At 43.0% G+C, this 20,666-nt stretch overlaps 1 protein-coding gene across 6 annotated transcripts in view; it reads right to left on the bottom strand.

Annotated features, from left to right (window-relative positions):
* SIL1 (SIL1 nucleotide exchange factor) overlaps positions 1–20,666 on the bottom strand; it is a 216,377-nt gene that overhangs the window by 175,884 nt on the left and 19,827 nt on the right. Inside the window, exon 2 of one of the 6 annotated variants that reach the window (XM_080803527.1) lies at positions 13,058–13,116. The exons of 4 other annotated variants lie outside the window; for them this stretch is intronic. The gene's annotated coding sequence lies outside the window, so the exon portion shown is untranslated. Of the gene's footprint in view, positions 1–13,057; positions 13,540–20,666 lie in introns of those variants that run through there. One more of the 6 variants, XM_080803530.1, reaches the window with a different exon arrangement.

Raw genomic sequence — 20,666 nt, 5'->3', positions numbered from 1 at the left:
TCTAAGATCAGATACGAAATTAGAATTACAAGAAGCTATGCTCAATGGAGTCTTTCTTCCTGAAACGTTAGCTGTGTGAGAAAACATTTAAAATAAATACTATTTTCGGGGCGCCTGAGTGGCTCAGTTGGTTAAGTATCTGACTCTCGGTTTCAGCTCAGGCCAGGATCTCATGGGTTGTGAAACTGAGCCTGACATCCAGCTCCACACTCAGCAGGCAGTCTGCTTGAAGATTCTCTCCCTCTGTCCCTCCCCCGACTTGCATGCGTGTGTGTGTGTGTGTGTGTTCTCTCTCTCTCTCTCTCAAATCAGTAAATCTTTAAAAAATAAATATTATCTTCAACATGGAACCCACTCCCTTGTCTGTTGACTTGATCTGGTCCTTGGGATGGCTCAGAGGCCTTGCTCTTGTCTAGCAAGCCCAGGAACAGACCATCCATTCATCAGCCCAAAGAAAAAGTACAAGGGCAAAGCTGCAATCTTCAAGTCCAACTTATCAACTTCACCCTGTTTGCCAGAGTACCTGCCAGTGTGCATCATCAGTATGAATGACTCACTAGATAAGTGGTCAAGATGGAGGTGTTAAGACAAAAGAGTATGTAAAAGATGACCTGGCCCAGATTTAAGGCCAGAATTTCAAATAAGGACCATCAATGCCACACAGCCCAGGGCCTTCTAAGCCAGCAAAGTGACTGTTCAGAGAGGTAACAGTATACCAATCCTTCCAAATATTAAAAAAAAAACAAAACACACACACACAAAAAAAAAAACAAGAAAAGGGAACACTGAGTCCTCTGAGTCTAGATTGTGACACCAAAGCAAGAAAAGGACACTACAAGAAAACTACAGACCAATATGAATATACATGCGAATATCCTCAAAAGATTACTAGCAAGCCAAACTGAGCACCCTATTAAAAAGGACTGTATAACATGATTGAGTGGTATTTATCGCAGAAATAAAAGGGTGGTTCAGCAAGTAAAATTTAATCCATTTACTACATGCTAATAGAATAAAGGACCCAAAACCATGATCATCTCAATTGATACCCAGAAAGCATTTAACAAAATCCAACATTCTTCCATAAACACTCAAACCAGGAAGAGAGCTTTACCATGAAATAGGTCATATATGAAGATGATCATGTATGAAGAACCCACAGCTAACATCAATGATGAAAAGTTGAAAGTTTTTTCCAAGATTAGGAACAATGTAATGATGCCCGCTTGTGTCAGTTATACTTGACATTAATATTGAAAGTTCTAGCCAGAACAATTAGGCAAGAAAAATAAAACATATCCATATTGGAAAGGAAGAAACAAAACTATCTCTATTCACAGATGACATAAACTTGTATGTAGAGAACCTTGAAGAATCTACAAGAAACCTGCTGGAGCTAATAAGCAAAGCTGCAGGGACAAAAATCAATACTCAAAAATCAGTTGTGTTTCTATACTTTAGCAAAAGAGATTCCAAAAGGGAAATTAAGAAAACAATTCCATTCAAAATAACATTAAAGGGGCGCCTGGGTGGATCAGTGGGTTAAACCCTCTGCCTTCAGCTCAGGTCATGATCCCAGGGTGCTGGGATAGAGCCCCATATCGGGCTCTCTGCTCAGTGGAGCCTGGTTCCCCATCTCTCTCTCTCTCTCTCTGCCTGCCTCTCTGCCTACTTGTGATCTCTGTCTGTCAAATAAATAAATAAAATCTTTTAAAAAAATAAAAATAAAAATAACATTAAAAAAAATCTAGGGAGCCTGGGTGGCTCGGTGGTTAAGTATCTGCCCTCAGCTCAGGTCATGATCTCAGGGTCCTGGGATGGAGCCCTACATTGGGCTCTCTGCGCAGCGGGGTGTCTGCTTTACCCTCATACTCTCCCTCTCTGCGTTCTTGCTTTCTCTCTCTCTTAAATAAATAAATAAGAATGAATTTAACCAAAGAAGAAATACTCTAACCAAATGAAAAAACTTGTACACTGGAAACTACAAAACACTGCTAAAAGAAATTAAAGACAGCCTAAATAAATGCAAAGATGTTCTGGGTGGATTGGAAGATGTAATATTGTCAAAATGACAGTACTACCCAAAACAATCTACAGATTCAATGCAATCTCTATCAAAATCCCCACAGCATTTTTTAAGGAAATGGAAAAACCGATCCTAAAATTCTTATGGAATCTTTAAAAGGAAGAACCGAGTGGGAGGATTCACATATGCTGACTTCGAAACTGGACCACAAAGCTAACAGAAACAAAACAACATGGTACTGACATAAAGGTAAACACATACTCTCCCATCTACAGTCAGTGATTTTTGAGACACCAGGCACCCCACAGTCAGTGATTTTTAACAAGGGTGTCACTGACTAAGAATGGATTAAAGTCCTACATTTAACAGTAAAATTATAAAACATAAGGGCAAAGCTTTATGATCCTGGATTGGGCAAAAACTTCTTAAATATGACACTAAAACCACAAACAGTAAAAGAGAAAACATATAAACTGGATTCCATCAAATTTTTAAAACTTTTGTGCCTCAACACTAGCAATAAAATGAAAAGAAAACCCATAGAATAGGAGCAAATATTTGCAAATCACATATCTGATAAAGGTTTAATTTCCACAATATAGGGGCGCCTGGGTGGCTCAGTTGGTAAAGCGTCTGCATTTGGCTCAGGTCATGATCCCAGGACCCCACATCAGGCTCCCTGCTCCGCGGGTTGCCTGCTTCTCCCTCTCCCTCTGCTACCTCTCCCCTGCTTGTGCGCTCGCTCTCTCTCTACTCCTCTCTCAAATGAATAAAAATTTTTTTTTAAATTTTCCACAATATAGAAACAACTCCTACAACTCAATAACAAAAAGACAAGCAACCCAATTTGAAAACTGGTGAAGGAGAGGCGCCTGGGTGGCTCAGTGAGTTAAAGTCTCTGCCTTCGGCTCAGGTCATCATCCCAGGGTCCTGGGATGGAGCTGCGCATTGGGCTCTCCGCTCAGCAGGGAGCCTGATTCCTCCTTTCTCTCTGCCTGCCTCTCAGCCTACTTGTGATCTCTGTCTGTCAAACAAACAAACAAATAAGTAAATAAATAAAATGAAAGCTGGTGAAGGCAATATAGAAAGAAGGTTACTTCTCTAAAGAAGATACATAAGTGGCCAATAAGCACATGAAATTGTGCTTATTATCAGTTGTGGGTACCGAAAGGCAAATCAAAATCACAAGAAATACCATCTGACACCTATTAGGATGGCAATGGTTAAAAGAAAAAAAAAAAAAAAAAGGAAAACAACCACTGACAAAGATATGGAAAAGTGGTACATTGCCAGAGGGCATGTAAAATGGTGCAGCTACTGCGGAAAACTTTGGCAGTTTTTCAAAAAGCTACACAGAGAATTCTCTGACCCAGCAATTCCACTCCTAGGTATATACCCAAATATCTGAAAACAGTGACTCAAAAGATATTTGCACGTCACTGTTGCCAAAGGTGGAAATAACCTAAGTACTCACCAAGAGATGGGTAGATATTTTAGCAGATTTTTTAAAAATATGGTATATGCATACAATGGATTCTTCAGTCACAGAATGAAGTTCTGAAGCATCCTACAATATGGATGAACGTTAAAAATATTATGCTAAGTGAAATAAGCCAGACACAAAAAGACAAATATTATGTAATTCCACTAATATGAAGTACCTACAATAGGCAAATTCAGACAAGAAAGTCTGAAAGTCAGAGGTCACTGGGGCTGGGGGGAGAAGACAGGAAATGGGAAGTTACTGCTCAATGGGTTCAGAGCTTCTGTCTGGGAGGATTAAAAAAAAAAGTTTTAGAAATAGATAGTGGTAATGGTTGTACTGCACTGTGAATGCAATTAATGCTACTGAATTATATGCTCAAAAATGGTTAAAATGGCAAATTTCATGTGATATATATTTTACCACACTGAGAAAGAATTTAAGACGCTCACAAGTTGGGAACTGTCAAATATGGGACAATGAGCACATGGGTATGCTCATTACACTAAAAATTTAAGAAGCAAAAATGGTGTTTTCTGTACTTTTTCTATTAAGTATCTTTGGTCAAGGTAAAGAAGCCCCCTTCTATCTCTAAATAGCTGTTTTTTATCATGAATGGGTGTCATATTTTACCATGTGTGTTTTTTTACATCTACTAAGATGATCACACAGTGTTTTTCCCTTTAGCCTGTTATTATAGCAAATTTTGTGTAAAGATCTCCTAATGTGAAACCGCCCTTGCATACCTTGGGATAAGCCCAACTTAGTCAGATGGTCATTTTTTTATATCCTGCTGGGTCTGATTTGCCATATTTTGCTGGTCCTCCGTGTACTCCCATGACTCTCTGTGCAGCTGCCCTAAGACCCACCAAACTGTACTGGAAATATGGACTCCTTGAGGGCAAAGACTCCTTCCTCATCCACTGTTCCATCCCTAGCTAGTCTAAGGTCTAGGCCACAGCAAGCACCTGATAAAAGTATGGCTGATTAATTAATAAATGAAAGAGTCTGTGGAGAGATGAACAGGTGAGTAGATGAACACCTTAATCCAGAATACTGACACCCACTCAAAGAGATGTGCAGAGCAGACTTTGCCGGCAGGGAGACATTGCAGGCACTCACCAACCACTCCACAGAGCTGTCTTCTCTATGGGCAGCTCAGTTTGTCTGCAGCCCTGTAAGCTGAACCCAGCCCTAGCTTCTCGTCTCCCCATTTTCCCTCATTACCCAGTGAACAACATTCCGAAGTTCAGTGTCTGCTTTCACCCAACAGGATCCAGCCCTCATCATATCAAAGCACACCCCAAAGGTTAGATCCTGTGCTGAGATTAAAGAGGAATTCGGTATTAGATTCAAGTTTAAAAGTGTTCCTCCCGGGACGCCTGGGTGGCTCAGTTGGTTAAGCGGCTGCCTTCGGCTCGGGTCATGATCCCGGCGTCCTGGGATCGAGTCCCACATCGGGCTCCTTGCTCGGCGGGGAGCCTGCTTCTCCCTCTGCCTCTGCCTGCCTCTCTGTCTGCCTGTGCTCACTCTCTCTGACAAATAAATAAATAAAATCTTTAAAAAAAAAAAAAAAAAAAAAAAGTGTTCCTCCCAATCTCAGAGTTTATTCCCAACAACCAAAATGGCCTCATCCGAGCCCTGATTGGAAAAGCAAAAGCCCATCCCATTAACAATTCACTGCATCAGCAGCACAGAGGAGAGCAATCAGCAAGGGAAACAGCTGAATTATTTCAGCAGCTGTAAATTATGTGTTCTCTTTTCCTCTCCTCCTCCAAGTCCGTGCTCAACTGTGCCCCACGCCTCCACACTGAACCTGGGTTTGTCAAGTATCTACGTCAACTACAGTACCAAACTTGAGTTCAAGAAGCAATATTAAAAAGCACTAATTAACTGATATTTAAATAGTGTGTTTAATGTCAACAAAATCACACTTTAAACATCTAGTCTATTAGTTACTTAATTAAATTCTTTAAAATCCTTGGACACTGGCACAGAGCACACTGCCTGGAGGAGCTATTCCCAGGCCTTGGCCTTGGCAGGCTGTGGAAGAGGAGGAGCCCATACCCTGGGGAAGCAGTGCCAGGAGAGCCCAGTTTCCTTCTAGTGTCTCCTAATGAGGTAGCTTCTTTTCACAGCTCCACTGGTCTCCACAGGGGATCAAGAACATGACAAACACATTCTGAGCATGGAAAACAGTCAAACCAGGCCACAATTTATTTTTTAGTGTATTTAAAAATATATATATACACACACACATCCATAAACCCAAGAGAGACACTTCTCCCATCTGGTATCTGCTCTTCTGAAGAGTGGTACATCACAAGATATTCAAGCATGTATACAAAGGGGATACAACAGGATTTGTGACAGCAGGTAAGGTCAGGGGGCTCTGCAAGATGCCACCAACCAAATCCCAGCCTGCCAGGAGTCATCAGCCTGCAACTGACAGGGGTACACTCAGCCAGAGCAGCATCCGAGACTGGAGCCTGCAAGAGGACTCTAGGTTCCAGTGAATGAGCTTGTGATGGGGATGCCAAAGGGACGGCAGGAAGTCTCCCTTGCCACAATAGGCTCCACAGGGACAATTTGCCAGCTAGCCTTATCATAGCACCAGGTTTGTTGAAAGGGGTGACATGCCAGCCACCCACCCAGGTAAACATATCCTAGAAACAGTCAGTCTCACAATAGGCCTCATGGCAGAGCACATTTGGTCAAGGATCAGTAAGCACTTGGAGCCCACCTTGTGGGCAGCTCTGAACCCAATTCCACTGGATCAGACAGTATCTTTGAAGTGCATCAAAGGTGTGAGTGATGCCAAGTTAGCCCTCCCCTGCCCCACCCTTACTGCAGAGGCCCTAGTTCTTCCTAGTTTCCTACAAAACTACCACCTCACCTCCAGGCTGGCCTTACTTTTTTGTCTCTGTTACTCAGGACTTTCCCTACACCTTCTATTTCCCCTGAAGAGTCTGCCTTGCCACAGGGTAGGAGGCAATTCTTTCCAATTAGTTCATCTTGTCTCTCAGTGCTCAGGGATTCCTCTTATGGCAGCTCTCCTTAAAACTGCAGCCCCTGGTAATGCCAACAGAAAACACTGTAGAAAAAGCTTGGTTAATATTACAGACTCTTAACCCTGAAAGGCAACCACTCCCATAAACAACTAGGCAACAAACCCTGGGTTCAGAGAAGCCAGATGTTTGGGTTGCCACTCACAAAAACATGGAGAGCATCCAGAGAAACAGAAAAGCACTAAGCCCACGCAACCCAGACATGATGTTCACTTACTACCTGCAGTGCCTCACCCATGCCAAATCCATTTCAACCTCAGATAAGAAGTTAACAGTCCCACCAATCCAGAAAAATATTTTTACAAGACCTTGTCCATTCTCCCATATAGGAGAGCTATAAAGAACAAAATTTCATGCACCATGAAAAGATGAAGGAATCCTTACCACCTACTAAGAAACATATATCTAGTTGCCACCACTTCCAAAACATTCAACAGGCAGATTATTCATCCTTCAACACCTATATATTGAGACCCGTTGCAAGCCAGCCATGGGCCAAGTGCTAGAGATACAAAGGCTAAGTAAATCAAGGTCCTGACCTCTAGGAGTCCTCAAGATGGCCAATGGAGATGGAGGAGTCCCTCAGTCATTATAGTAAGTACTGGTTTGAAAGAGCCCACACAGATGTGGCCGGATGGCTCTGAGAAGGAGAGAACCTTCATCGAGACAGAGGGGGTCAGAAAGGACTTCCTGGAATAGGTGAGTTTTAAAAATGAAGAGAGTAAAAGGTATCAGGCAAACAATGACAAAGGCATCCCAAGCAGAGGCAAGAGGGATTTTTGAAGACTGGAGGCATGAAACTAGGAATATGCATTTATTTCAACAATAGCAGGAGCAAAGGACTTATGGCAGGTGGCATCAAGACATACAAGAACTCTCTTTGCCAGACAGGTCAGATGAGCTTCAAACACATAGCTCATTGCACTGTCTTGGCCAACCTCTGGCATCTGAAGAACTGCCCACAACGAAAGGGAGATTAGAAAGGCAAAAAGGAGACCTGCTATATGCCTGCCAAGGTAAGATAAGAAGGTCACCATTGTTTGTGAACTCTGCTTATGAACTCATTCCTTTGCCTTGCAGTTCAGTGGTTTGTTAGTTCTTGCAAATTCTCAGTATCTATTAATAGAAAGAGCCAGTCAACAGAATCTGGATTTGGGCTGTATTACTCCCCACAGTGGCCTAAAACCCCAGGAGATAACTTAAACAGGAAAGCAGCTTGAGAAGCTAGGCAGTGTTTGTGCCATCTCTCCCTGAAGGATATGCCTGCTTTCCACTCTTCTTGTATGTTTCACATTCAGCAAGTTCATAGCTCAACTCATGCTCTTCCCCCAACACTCCTGATCCTTTAAGGTTGCCAAGCCCTACTGCAAAAGCCAGAAACCCAAGAAGCTCTCCACAATACCTCCCTCTCCTTCCTCCCACCCCCACCGCTCTGCTCATCCATCACCAAACACAGTCAATTTCATCTACTATTTCCCTTCCTGCTCATCTGATCAAATTACTATAGCCACCGCCCACCTCTCAGGTGAGGGCCACCCAAGCAGGCTTTCAGTGAAGCCAGAACCAAGCCAGTCAGCACAATAAGGAAGCAGAAGGAACACAGCTTTACCTAATCTCTTATTTGCTCAGCCCAAGGTTTGTGAAGTACCCAAAATCCAGTCTCCTGAGTTCCTCCTTTGCAAAGGCTCTCAATAAAAGCCACTTTCTTCCTCAGATGAGGAGTCACACTCAGGGAGCCCATTCAATCACAGTAACAAGCTGCAATGTGGGCTGCAGGGAGGATTTGGTGCCTTGCCTGAATCGGAGATGCCAATGCATTGGGAGCCCAGAGTCCAAAGCCAGACCCATGATTATGGGAATCAAATCACAGTGGAGGCAAGCTGGGCTCCCCACAACGCCCCCCCCAACACACACTGTACAAAGAGACATGCTGTGAGGACAGCCACTAAATTCAAGAGTCTTCACCCCTACTGCCTCTGCCATCCTCCCTCACCACAAGGGAAGCCATTTCCTTCCACCAAAGCAAGCAGATGGAAGAAGGCAATTTTCGGGAGGATAATGTGGGTGCCCACAGTAGCCTAGAAATCAATTCCCCAAAATAAAAGACAAAACAAGTATTAAAGAAGAGATCCAGCCATGCCTCTCAACCTCAACTCAATGGAAACTTCCCTTCACTACATTCCCTACCAATGACCTTCCCATCTGTCAAGAAGGAAAAATGTATGTTGAATGAATGAACAAATGGAAGATGGAAGGAAGAAATAGGCTGAAGGGCTGGAGGGTGGGAGCAACATGAAGAATCTGCTCAAAACCAAATGATCATTCATTCTGTCTCCAAGCACCTACTATGTACTCTGTACCTGGGCAGAATGCTTTGAACACACAGGCATGCATGACCTATGAAAGAGAAATGGGGCTGGGAGAAAAGCACTCTCCTTCATCTCCCTGGGATGGCGTATTTCCGAATACTATTTTAACGGCACCTCCTGTTTTCCTGACATTAAAGCCATGCTTAACAGCATATACGCAAATAAAAACTTCACTTTTTATTGTATCCAGTACTTTGGGGCCTTGTGGTTTCTTTTCTGAGGAAGAACCTGTCATTCATCTCCTTGATTAAAAATTGATTTAATTTGGCTTTCATTAGGTAGGTACAAGGGGAAAACATACAGATTCACAGAGCTAATTCACACAGCAACAGGACTGTGATGAGCGCTGGCGACTGCACAGTTGGGTCCCAACCCACCTCCGATGAAAGACAATTAAAAAGCTCACGATGTGGAGCTTAAGCTCCAGCCAAAAGGAATTATCTTCCCACAAGCATCTCTACCAGATTTTTGGTTAATATAAAAATTTTCAAAAGGAAAGGAAAGGAAACCCCAAGGATATTTAACATACAACTTAGAATTTCTCCATTTTTCAAATTCCCTTGCAGGGAGAAAGGGCAAAGAGGTCTTTTCACTCCTACTTTTCAAAACCTATCCCATTATTTGACATTGTCATAAAAATTTTCCATTTGTTGAGAGCACAGAGCAGAGGAATGGGTGGTGGCTGAGGAATTGCCAGATGCTGTGAAGGGGCTGAGGTGAGAGCAGGAACAGCTGCAGAAGCCGTGGGAGCTGCGGTCCTTCCCAACACTCACTCAGCAAAAGAGCTGGAGCTGTCTAAGCCTGAGATCAAACACTAGAGACTCAGGCCAACAGCAGGCGGAACTACCTTCTCCACCTCACTTCAGGCTCCAGAACTCAGGGATTTCAAGCAAATGGGCAGACTTTGTTGCAATGTCAAAGGATCGTGGGGTAAAATGTCAGCACATTACAAGTACATACCTTGATTAAATGTCAGATGCATTATTCTATAACCAGAACATGAACACGATTTTATACCCTCATCTGCTTGAAACCATCCAACAGTTTTCCAGGGCCCTGAGAATCAAGGCCAAATTCACACGCAGGCTGTCCACCACCGAGATGGTGGACAGTATCTCCAGATTTGTCTCCTTCCTCTGCCTGTCTACTGTTGGCTTTATGAAACTTGTTTCCAGGGCTCTAAGACATCTTGTTTCCCACCTCCAGGCCTTTGTACACGTCGTTCCCTCTGGTCGGAATTGTTTCCCCTCATCTTTATGTGGCAAATTCCCACCATCCTAAAAAGTTTCCTTCTCACCCTCAAAGACACTTCCTCCAGGGCATTGCCACTGACCCTCTCCACTGGACAGAATGTGTGCTGCAACAGCATGCATAACCCCCTGGATCATACCACTTACTACACTTACAATATGGTTGTCCCAAGCATCTTAAGAACAGGGACCATGTCCACTTTGCACAGCTCGCTTGGCACTTGACACAGGAGAAATATTCAGTAAATTCTTAAACGATGATTTAGATTCTATGTCAGGCTCACTTCTCAGTTCTATCCTAATTCATCCCCCTATACCCCAGCCAGTTATGTGCTCATCTCCCCTACACCCCAACCTCAACCTCTCACATTTCGGTCATTAATGGAAAGCTCACTCAAGGCCTTAACCTCACACATGTTCAATCAGTCATGTAGGCAGCACATACTATGTGCTGCATACAGTGTTAAGTAACCAAGATAGAGATGACCAAGTCATTTCCCCTCCCTACTAGAAGAAAAGGCATATAAACAAATAATTGCCACATGGTATGACAAGTATTGTAATGCAGAGAAACATGGGGTGGGGGCAGTGGAGGGAAGATTTCAGCCATTCTACCCACTGTTCCCTCCCCTCCCAAGCCGTGTTCCAGACTCACTACTCTCTATCTCTCCTCATTCTCACGGAAATCTCTCCAGCACTCTTTCCCTGAATACCTAGCCCAGATCAGTATTCTCTAAGCTGGCCTTCCATTTAGCTCCAGATTAATTCAAATCCTCTTTGGCTTCTGCTTTCTCACCTTCTTCAGTTCTTTTCCCCCAGCATGTCACTCACATACATTCCTGCCTCTGCCCTAACCTGAACCAACTTGTCGAAACCACTATTTTTCCATCTCCTCCCTCAACTGTCTTGGGTGATCACTTGACTTATGAAACGTCTGCACTTACACGAACATACTTAACAATCCCTGTCTACAATGAAAAGAAAAGGGGACTCACAAGGCCGAAATACCAGAAAAAATTAAACCACCCTCAACACAGCCTTCTTCTTGTACTGCTTCCTCTTGCACATCCAAGTGCTAGAGCATCACGGCCTTCACGAGGATGCGCCCAATCGTGTTACATTTCCAGGGAGGTTATAGCACCCTTAATCCACGAGCCCCTGGGCCTGCATTCAGTCTCTCTGCATGTTAAGGTCACTCTATTTAGCCACACATTCACTTAAATCAACATGCATTGAGCATCCCTGTGAGCCAAAAACCACGTTCCTCATAGTGTTGTGCACAATGTCCCGTACGTAGCACATGCTCAATTAATGTCTACCACTGAATCTCTGAAAAGAAAAAAAACAAAAACAAAAAAACAGGTGAGTGTCTCCCACCCCTTGCCCAGGAATACCCCAGTGCAAAAAATATTCTGCCCTACAGCCTGCAGTGAGAGAGCTGAGCCCTCCCTACCCCACCCCACCGACAAAAAATGCCTCTTACTCATTTAAGCCCAGACCATGGAGACCCTCACCCCAGCTAAGAAGATGCTGACACAGCCCTCCTATCAGTGTGCCAAGAGAGCCAAAGAAACCCATGTTGTAAAACACCCTTTTAATCAAGTGACTTGTCTCCAGTTAGTGTAGATTTAGGGAAAAATTTTCTCAAGAAACCAGTAATAAATGGAGGGGAAGAAAAGAACAGAAATTAATGAACATAGTAATTATCCCCTGAAGTTGCAAATCAGAACAATTCCTCATTTGAAGACAAGTATGAAAAACAAGATTAAAATGCTTCAGGGATGTGTTCGTGAAACAGCAGGTAATAGAAGAGATAAAATGTATTTACAGTACCTCACTGGGGACATGTACCTTTTGGCTAATAGCTATCAGATACTAAATACCACTGTAAAAATAATATTCTTCCATGCTTTATTATGGAGCTAGAATTATCCATGGGAAAACAGCAATCCAACAAACTACACTGAATGCTAACTGGAATAATTCCAGAGTCCAACCTTCTACCCAAGTGTCTGGCACAAGTAGGTCTAAGAGCCGGGTTATATATTCCCCTCTGCTTAGTCTGCTAGGGCTACTACAATGAAACACCACAGACTGGGTAGCCTGAACAACAGAAGTGTATATTTTCTCACAGTTCTAGAGGCTAGAAATCCAGTATCAAGCCTGTTTGGTTTCTACTTAGAGCTCTCTTCCTGCCTTGAACACGGCCACCTTCTCCCTAGGCCCTCACATGGCACTAAGGAGAAAGAGCTCTCTGGTGTTTCTTCTTCTGAGGACATAAATTCTATCAGAGCCCCACCTTTGTGACCTGATTTAACATTACTTCCTTACTCCAAATACCGCCACACTAGGAGTTACAATTTCAACATAGGCTTTTGAGGGGACATGAACACCCCTTGAAGTGTGAGACCTATTGCCACACACCAGCTCATTCACTGAAAAAGGAAAATGGAGAAGTAGCTAAGAGAGTGGCCTTGAGGAAAAATGGAGGACTGGGTAAAAAAAAAAAAAAAAGTGGCCTGGGGATACACCAGCTGACTATGGGGGGTGATGGCCAAAGATCCTAGAGCTATGAGGGCTAAGCTGAGTGTTAGGGTAGGGGCAGGGGGCAGCCCCAAGTCAAATAAACTCTTAAGAAACTAGTCCTCTCTCTTTCACAGAAGATAGCTAAATAACAATAATAGTAATGTTTAACAGTAATGAGTAACAAACATGGACATAAATAATAGTAGGTACTAAGTGCCAAGTATTTGGCATGCAGGGTTTCATTTAAGCCTCATGGAAATGAGGCACAGAATATACAATTACCATTTTTATATTACAGATAAAGAAACAAACTTACATTGGTCAAAGTCACTTACCAAGGTCACCCAGTATGGCAGGCAGACCTCCAAAGAGATCAGGTCCTAAGGCCCAGAACCTGTAAATTTTACCTTTTAAGGAAAAAACTGTATTTGCAGATATGATTAAGTTAAGGATCTTAAACCGATTATCCTGGATTATCAGAAAGGCCCTAAATACAATCACATTGTCCTTATATGACATAGGCAGAGGGAGATTTGACACAGTCACAGAAAAGAAGGTGATGTAAAGACACACAGAGATTTGAAGATACTGAACTTGAAGTTGAGAGGATATGAACACAAGCCAAGGAATGCCAGCAGCCACCAGTAGCTGGAAGAAGCAAGGAACAGACTCTGCCCTAAAGCCTCTGGAGGCAGTACAGCCCTGCCAACACCTTGATTTCAGCCCAGGGGTATCGACTTTAGACTTCTGCCCTCCAGAACTAGGAGAGAATACACCTCTGCTGTTTTAAGCTACCATATCTGTGCTAATTTGTTACAACAGCCACAGGAAACAAATATACCCAGTTAGGAGAGCAAAGTCAGGGTCCAAACCTGGGACCTGGTGACTCAAGGCCTACACTCTCAAGCCCTGTGCTTTGCTCCTTTTCTAAACAAAGCCTCACCAAGCCAAACCTATGCTCTGTCTGATGGGTGACCCCACCAAGAGTTGAAGTACTTAGCAGTGACAACTCCTCTGCTACAGGCCCCCAAACAAGTCTCTTCCCTTCTCCCATATCACAGGAAAGGCTTATCAGAGGCCCAGCCATTATCTTAGTGTTTTAATCACCATGTAAGCAGTGAAACAGCCCATATTCCAAAAAATCCTGATGAGAAAGCACACCAAACCTTCTAATAAAGGCTTTCATCTAATCTGTTTGCACTTGACTGTTTTGCACACCGCGAAGCTCCTAACCTCTGTTGCTCTGCTCCATCCAGCCTACAATTTATTCTTTCCTCACAAAGACACATCTGGGAAGGAGTTATCAGCTCCAAGTAGCTCAGTGTCCCTCTATCCCCTGCCCTTGGGGTAATACTGGTGTGAGCAGGCTGGCCCAGAGGTGCCTCAAGTTAACCAATCCTGGAATTAACAAGCAAACTAATAAGAACACATTGTCAGAACAAAGGTACAGCATCCCATAATGCACTTTTTGAAACTATTCTGACAAATAAGGTTCGGCTTTAATTATTTTTAACACTTCAAAGTGCAGGTGGTAAAACACAGCAGTGTGCTTTGTAAAAATAATGATGTCTTGCTAACGCAGGACATTTGTGGCTGATGTGGCTATTCAGTCTTCGCTGAGGAGCCAACACACAGATAGGATTTCTGGGAAAACAATCAACTTGATGGATTGAGAAGGAGAAGACTTGGGACTTAGGCAGTGAAACAATAGGTAACTCATTTGAGGACCCAGAGTTCTCCCACTCTTGTTTTTGCTAGATGCTTTTTTCTCCTCTCCTTCAACCCCTTACCTTCCTTCAAGGTTTTTCTCAGCAACGTCCTACCTTCTTGTCTCTTGCCAAGAAGGTTCCATCTGATTTTCCATCAGTATCTCAAAATAACAACCATATCTAATATTCAGGGAGTATTTACTCACTCTATGTTGAGCACTAACAACCCTATGCCATAGGTACCATCATTATACCCCTCTCAGAGATGAGGATGCTGCGACTCACAGGGATTAAATCACTTTTCAAGGTCAGAGAGCTAAACAGTGGCAGAGCCAGAATTACAAAACACATCTAACGCCAAAGTCAAGCTCTTAACATCAGACTCATATGACATCAATTCCTCAGAAGAATTGATGGCCTTACCACTGTCACCTAGAGAAGACCTTAAAGAGACAAATCTACCTATTTTTGCCTAAGCTTCTGAGTGCTCAGAAAGATTGGCAAATATGTTCTTAAAATCTTCCACAAAATTCCCTTCATTGCTCAATTCCCAGAACCATCTGGAAAAAACAGTCAGTCCCAAGGAATCCTTGGGGTAATATGAATCAACTTGGAAATGAAAGCAAGCTTACCCCTTTCCCAGGAGAACGAAAACCCCAAGGTTTAGCAGTACCTGAAGGCAGCCCACCTCTGAGCAGGCAGGCAGTCAACACCAACATCTTCATTCCACTACCAGAGGAATAATGGAGAGTCCTCACATTTCGGGAAGAAAACCAAAAACCATAATAATGCAAAAAGGGCAGGATTACATAAGAAGAGAACAAAGCTCCCATTTCTATTTATCATGTATCAGCAGGTTCTGGTTTTTTAAGCTTCTTATTAAAATATTCTGGCTCCAAATTAGTTTTCTTTGCCTAGTCGTAATTACTGCTTTAGCTCCCTTCAAATGGGCCCCCAAAGATGTTGAAATATGTAACTGAAAGGTCAACTTGTTCCATGGGAACTCCAGGGAGACTCCCTTACATCCTGTTCTGAAATGCTATTTTGTTACCTCATAGGATAAAATCCCAGAATTTATCATGGTAAAGAGTTCTCCATTTCATCTCCCCTGGCAACAGGACTCACTGGGGCTAGGCAGGCAGTGGGAAAGATGGTACCCAAAGTGAGAAAAGTCCCATTTTCTCAGGCAGCAGCACATGCACAAAACAGGCTCCCAAATTCTGCCCAAATCACTAGTACTGACATCAAATTCCAAAGCTACCTGTCACTGGCAGTAACACTGTCCCTTCTGACGGGGGTGGGGGGGTGGGGGGGGTGGGGGGCGGGGGGTGGGGTGCTCAGCAGGATGCCACAAGATTAGGTTCTATAATGGCAAAGAGAGGGAATGGAGAAGGAATGTAAACCATAAATTAGGGCTGGAAGTCCTGACGCTTCTCCTGCCAAAAGCTGGCAAGGAAAGACTGAATCAACCTTCTAGAAAGGTAAGACCATGAAAGGGGATGTTAAAATAAATTGAGAGAGGAAAAAGGAAAAAAGATCAGAGAAGAGAAGGAGTCTTACTGCACCAGGTTTGCAATGTGTCTGCTTTCAGAGCTAAAGCTCAGTATAGCAGGTTCTTTAAGGTTTATTTTAAGAGCTTTGAGGCCTTTTGGGAAAGAAAAAAAAAAAGAAAGAAAAAAAGGAAAACCTCCCTGTTTCTACCTTTCACAAAGTCTCCAGAGTGTCACTGTAATGGAAGGCGTTTACATGAAACAGGATGAATTCGTCCTAGAGGAGCATCCATTCTTTAGAAAATGAATGTGTTCACGTGTGTACACACGTGTGTCTAAGAGAACAGAAACATTTCAGAGCTATTTCCATAGTGGTCCATTATTTTTGTTATTGTTACCTGAGTATAGCTTACACACCAGGTTACATTACTTCCAGGTGTACAGTATAGTGACGCAGCAAGTGTAGCTACCACCTGTCACCACACCGTGGCTTTTACAGTGTCATTGACTCTATTCCCTATGCTGTGCCTTGGACACCCAGGACTCAATCATTCCATAAATGGAAGCCTGTATCTTCCATTCCTCCTCACCCATTTTGCCCACTCCCCCCAACCCCTTCCTTCCAGCAACCATCAGTTTGTTTTCTGTATTTGTAGGTCTACAGCAGTCTATCATTCTATAGGATGCACAGGTAAAGAATATGGGGGCAGAGCTGCAAGGTCTCATCCTCCAAATCCTTGTGAATACATAAAGATTGACAATTCGTTTTGAAGAAGTTCTCATTCGTTTTGAAGAAGTTCTCACTCAGGACTTAGAAAGGAGAGAAAAATCAATGCAAACCAAAATAAAGGGGTACAAGTTTGTTTACTTTTTAACCAAAAGTAAGTTAATTAATTAATTAATTAAACAGCTGATTACACAGAGAAATTTAGGCCATCAACACCCATGAATGTCAGGAGCATCTTTGATTTGGGGACTCACTGGCTAATCCACCTTTAAATGATACCGAATTATGGAGGACAATCACAACGAGGTGTAAGAGTATAAACGGCATTTTGCCCACCCCAATCACACTTCTACAATCACAGAAGAAAACATGTTCTAGGCTGCCAGGTGGAAGAGATGGAGCTTAGCATGCTACCTACAACTCTGGCCATAAGAAAGCTGTGAAAGATTCTGAAAGCAAACGCTCTTCTGAGTAAAAATTGCAGAAACACCTCCAAGGCAAAGAAACAGAGCACAGAAGAAAGGAATAGGGATTATCAATTAGCCGAGAAAGGACTGAAGAGGGGAGGTGAAAGAATTAAGAAAAGGCTTAATAATTTTTGAGGCCAAAGAAAGATGGTCACGAGAGCCACTGTTCTAACTACCTTCTGCCACCTTCTTGTACCAGGATCTTGTACCTATCCTGCTGGCTTATAGCTAAAATTCCTGCTGTAAGGGGGGTTGGGAGCTTCACTAAAAGTGGACTTCTAAGTAAGTTTAAACATAAATTAAAGATTACCCCCAAATTGATAGAGGATGGTCAGTAACTACAGTACAGTAAGACACTGATTCTATGGTACAGAGTGTGACTATTGATCTTGGGGTCGTGAGTTCCAGTCCCATGTTGGGTGTAGAGATTACTTAAAAATAAAATCTTTAACAACAACAACAACAACAACAAAAGGTGGTTGCCAGAGTGACCAAATACCCTGAGTTAACCATAAGGCTAAGTCCTTCAAAGGAGGAAAATGAGCAAGGACAGAGCTGACAAGGAGGCTGTTGCAGTCTTTATCAATAAGGGAGAGCTTTATCAATAGGGAAAAGTCAACAATACCTAAGGCAGATTAAGATAACTCCGTGCTTAGAGGAAGCTTTGGGTGGAAGAAAGGGAGCTCTGGAAATGAGTGGAGCCTAGTACCTACAGAGCTATGGCTCTTGAAGCACACAAAACCTTTTAAGCAATGTTAAGACCATCCCTGCCGCTCACCTTGCTCCAGACACCCTTCTCCTGCTCATACCCATGCCTGGGACTTTATACTCTCAATTCAAGACCAAGTCTTTGAGGACTAATCAGATTCAGGACCCAAACATTTACAAAGGTGGCTGGAGTCCCACTTCCTCCTGAGCACCTCCCCAAACAGTTCCCCAGGATAAAAGGCCCTCTGCCAAAGGAACAGTTAACTAACTAGTCCAGGGTCTCACTCATACCGTTACTATTACCCATGAAAAACCAGGCCACTGCCATAAAGCAGCATTATCCCCTCTTACCTCTCCATGTCTTACCTTGTTACTCACTCACATTTTGTGAATTTGTTTCTATCTGGCCGGTGTCAATTTGTCAATTCTTCTCTAATGTCCTTGTCTAAGAACTTACACAGTATTGCAGAAAGTGTCGGTAGAAAATCAGAGTGAGATAAATTTGCCATGTTCTGGTGAGCTTTCATGTTTGTTTTATTCCAAGCAAATGCACTAAAGCTTGCTTCCTGAGAACACCTAAAAATCAATGCACAAAGTCCAGCAACCACAAACTCCCCTTTCTAATAACAAAATGCCAAGAAGGAGAGCCACATAAACTAAAGCAGGGAAAACTGCCTCTCCTCAGAAGGTTCCAATTAATGGGGGAAGGGGGAGACACTTAATAAGTAATGAACAAGAAAGAAAGTCATCTTAGTTTCACTTATTTACAAAACAAAGCAATATGAATATGAGCACCTGTGTAACCAGATTCTGAGTAATAACAGAATCCTTTCTCATTCACAAGCTCATTCATACAACGTATGATCATCTACTATGTGCCAGGCACTGTTCCTAGCACTGTGAATACAGCTGTGAACATGACAGACATGGTCCCTATTCTCATGGAACTTAATTCTGGCAGAAGGAAAAACAGAGAATCAACAAGAAGCAAACAAACAAGAAAAATATCAGATGTCTATGTTAACAATGACATAAGTAGTTACTTTATGGAAAGGCAGGCCCCTTTTTCCTAAGTAACAGCAGAACTGAGATATGAATGACAAGGAGCCCATCAAGTGAACATAATGGCAGAGTATTCCAGGCAGAGGGTACAGTTAGAGCAAAGGCCCCCTGTACAAGGTCACTGTGGTGAAAACATACGAGGCAAGGGGCAGAGTTAGGACACGTGGCTGCCAAGGCAGGCCAGGATCTGTTCATGAATGGCCTGTAATCGAAGTAAGGAGTTGGGACTTTATTCTAAGTACAAGACCGTAAATCTGCAGAGGGTGTGAGGCACGGGAGTGACAGACTCCCTAAGAGCTTACTGAGTTGATCACTGAATCCAAGCGGAGACTGACTTTTCAAAAAATTTATCTAGCCACAAAAATTAGAAGACTTTAATTTCCTAAGAAAAATGCTTAATTTCTTTGTAATCTATCAGTGCTATGGCAGAATATTATCTGTACTATGAATATGTACTACGTGAAAGACACTGCATGTTGTTTTATTTAAACCTCCCTCACCCAACACTCCCAAGTAGATAAGATATTATCATTTCCATTTTACAGATGAGGACTCCAAAGCTCAGAGAGGAATGGAAGTGTAACTTGTCTGAGGCCACAAAGCATGTATATGGAAGAGCCAGAGCTGGAACCCAGGTTGGTCTGACTCAGAAGAGCCAGGGTTCCCAGCCACTTTGTTGTAATAACCCTACCCTCTTCCCTGACAGGAGGAAGAGAGACAACACTTCTCCTGGTTTACCACTCAAGCCTTCTGCCTACTGCTTTCTGCTCTAATTGAAGCAGTCACTCACCTTACCCAGTGAGGGTCACAGACTGGGGCCTGACCCCAAATACGCTACCTAGCAACCTTCCCTAACAAGCCAAATCCGGTCTCACCATTCCAGGCCTTGGCCAGCCCTTCTCAGCACCTATGGTCTCATCTGTGGCTTTTCTTCCAGATGGGGTCTGACTTCTTTGAAGGCATTATAATCCTTACCATTCTGAGGTATCCACCATGTGCCAGAAACATGCAGTGTATTATTATCTCCTTTCATCCTAACTGCCCCAGGAGGTGAGTACCAGTACACTCTTATTTAGATGCAAAAGCTGAGTCATTGAAGTACCAGGAAAGGTCAAAAAGGTATCATTTAACAGAAGTGGAAATCATTCCCTTCTACAGTATACAGTACACATAAATGGTGAGTCAGTGAAGGGACAAATAAACTCATCATGGCAGTCTCTACCACCATGAATGAGGAAGAAAGCATGGGCACAGGTCAGGGCCTACACGCACAGCTCTAGACACTCGGGATAAATACATCCTCTCCTCTTCTCAGCCAATACAGGCTCTAATTCGGAGACTGTTAAAGGTTTTGTCCTTTCTCTCCCATTCACCCACCTCACCCACCACCACCAAAGAAATCAGATGAATCAAATTAACCTTCCCCAACACCTTCACAAAAAAACAATCACATCACAAAGGTCACTTCCCCCCTGAGACCACTGGGGAGTATTCTATTTCAGTGACTCAGTACTAAACAAACCTTTACAAAAACAACAGCTACATGGTCCTTATTTTTCATGGTCTCTTTTAGGTCAACCATCGTACACAGTATTTTACCAAAGAAAAGAAACAGCAGCAATTGAATGTTTTAAAGAACAAACCAAAGATTTCAGGGATGTTCACTACTAGAAATGGGCACTCATAAGGTAGAAAAAGAGAACGCTGTTTCAGATGGTGCAGTCCAAGCAGGAAGTAGGGGTACTCTTCCCCCCACAAACACACCGAAGCTGAGCACCCTC

Source organism: Martes martes (assembly GCF_963455335.1).
Source record: "Martes martes genome assembly, chromosome: 5".
NCBI lineage: Eukaryota > Metazoa > Chordata > Mammalia > Carnivora > Mustelidae > Martes > Martes martes.
This window is presented reverse-complemented; position numbering and strand designations above follow the sequence as displayed.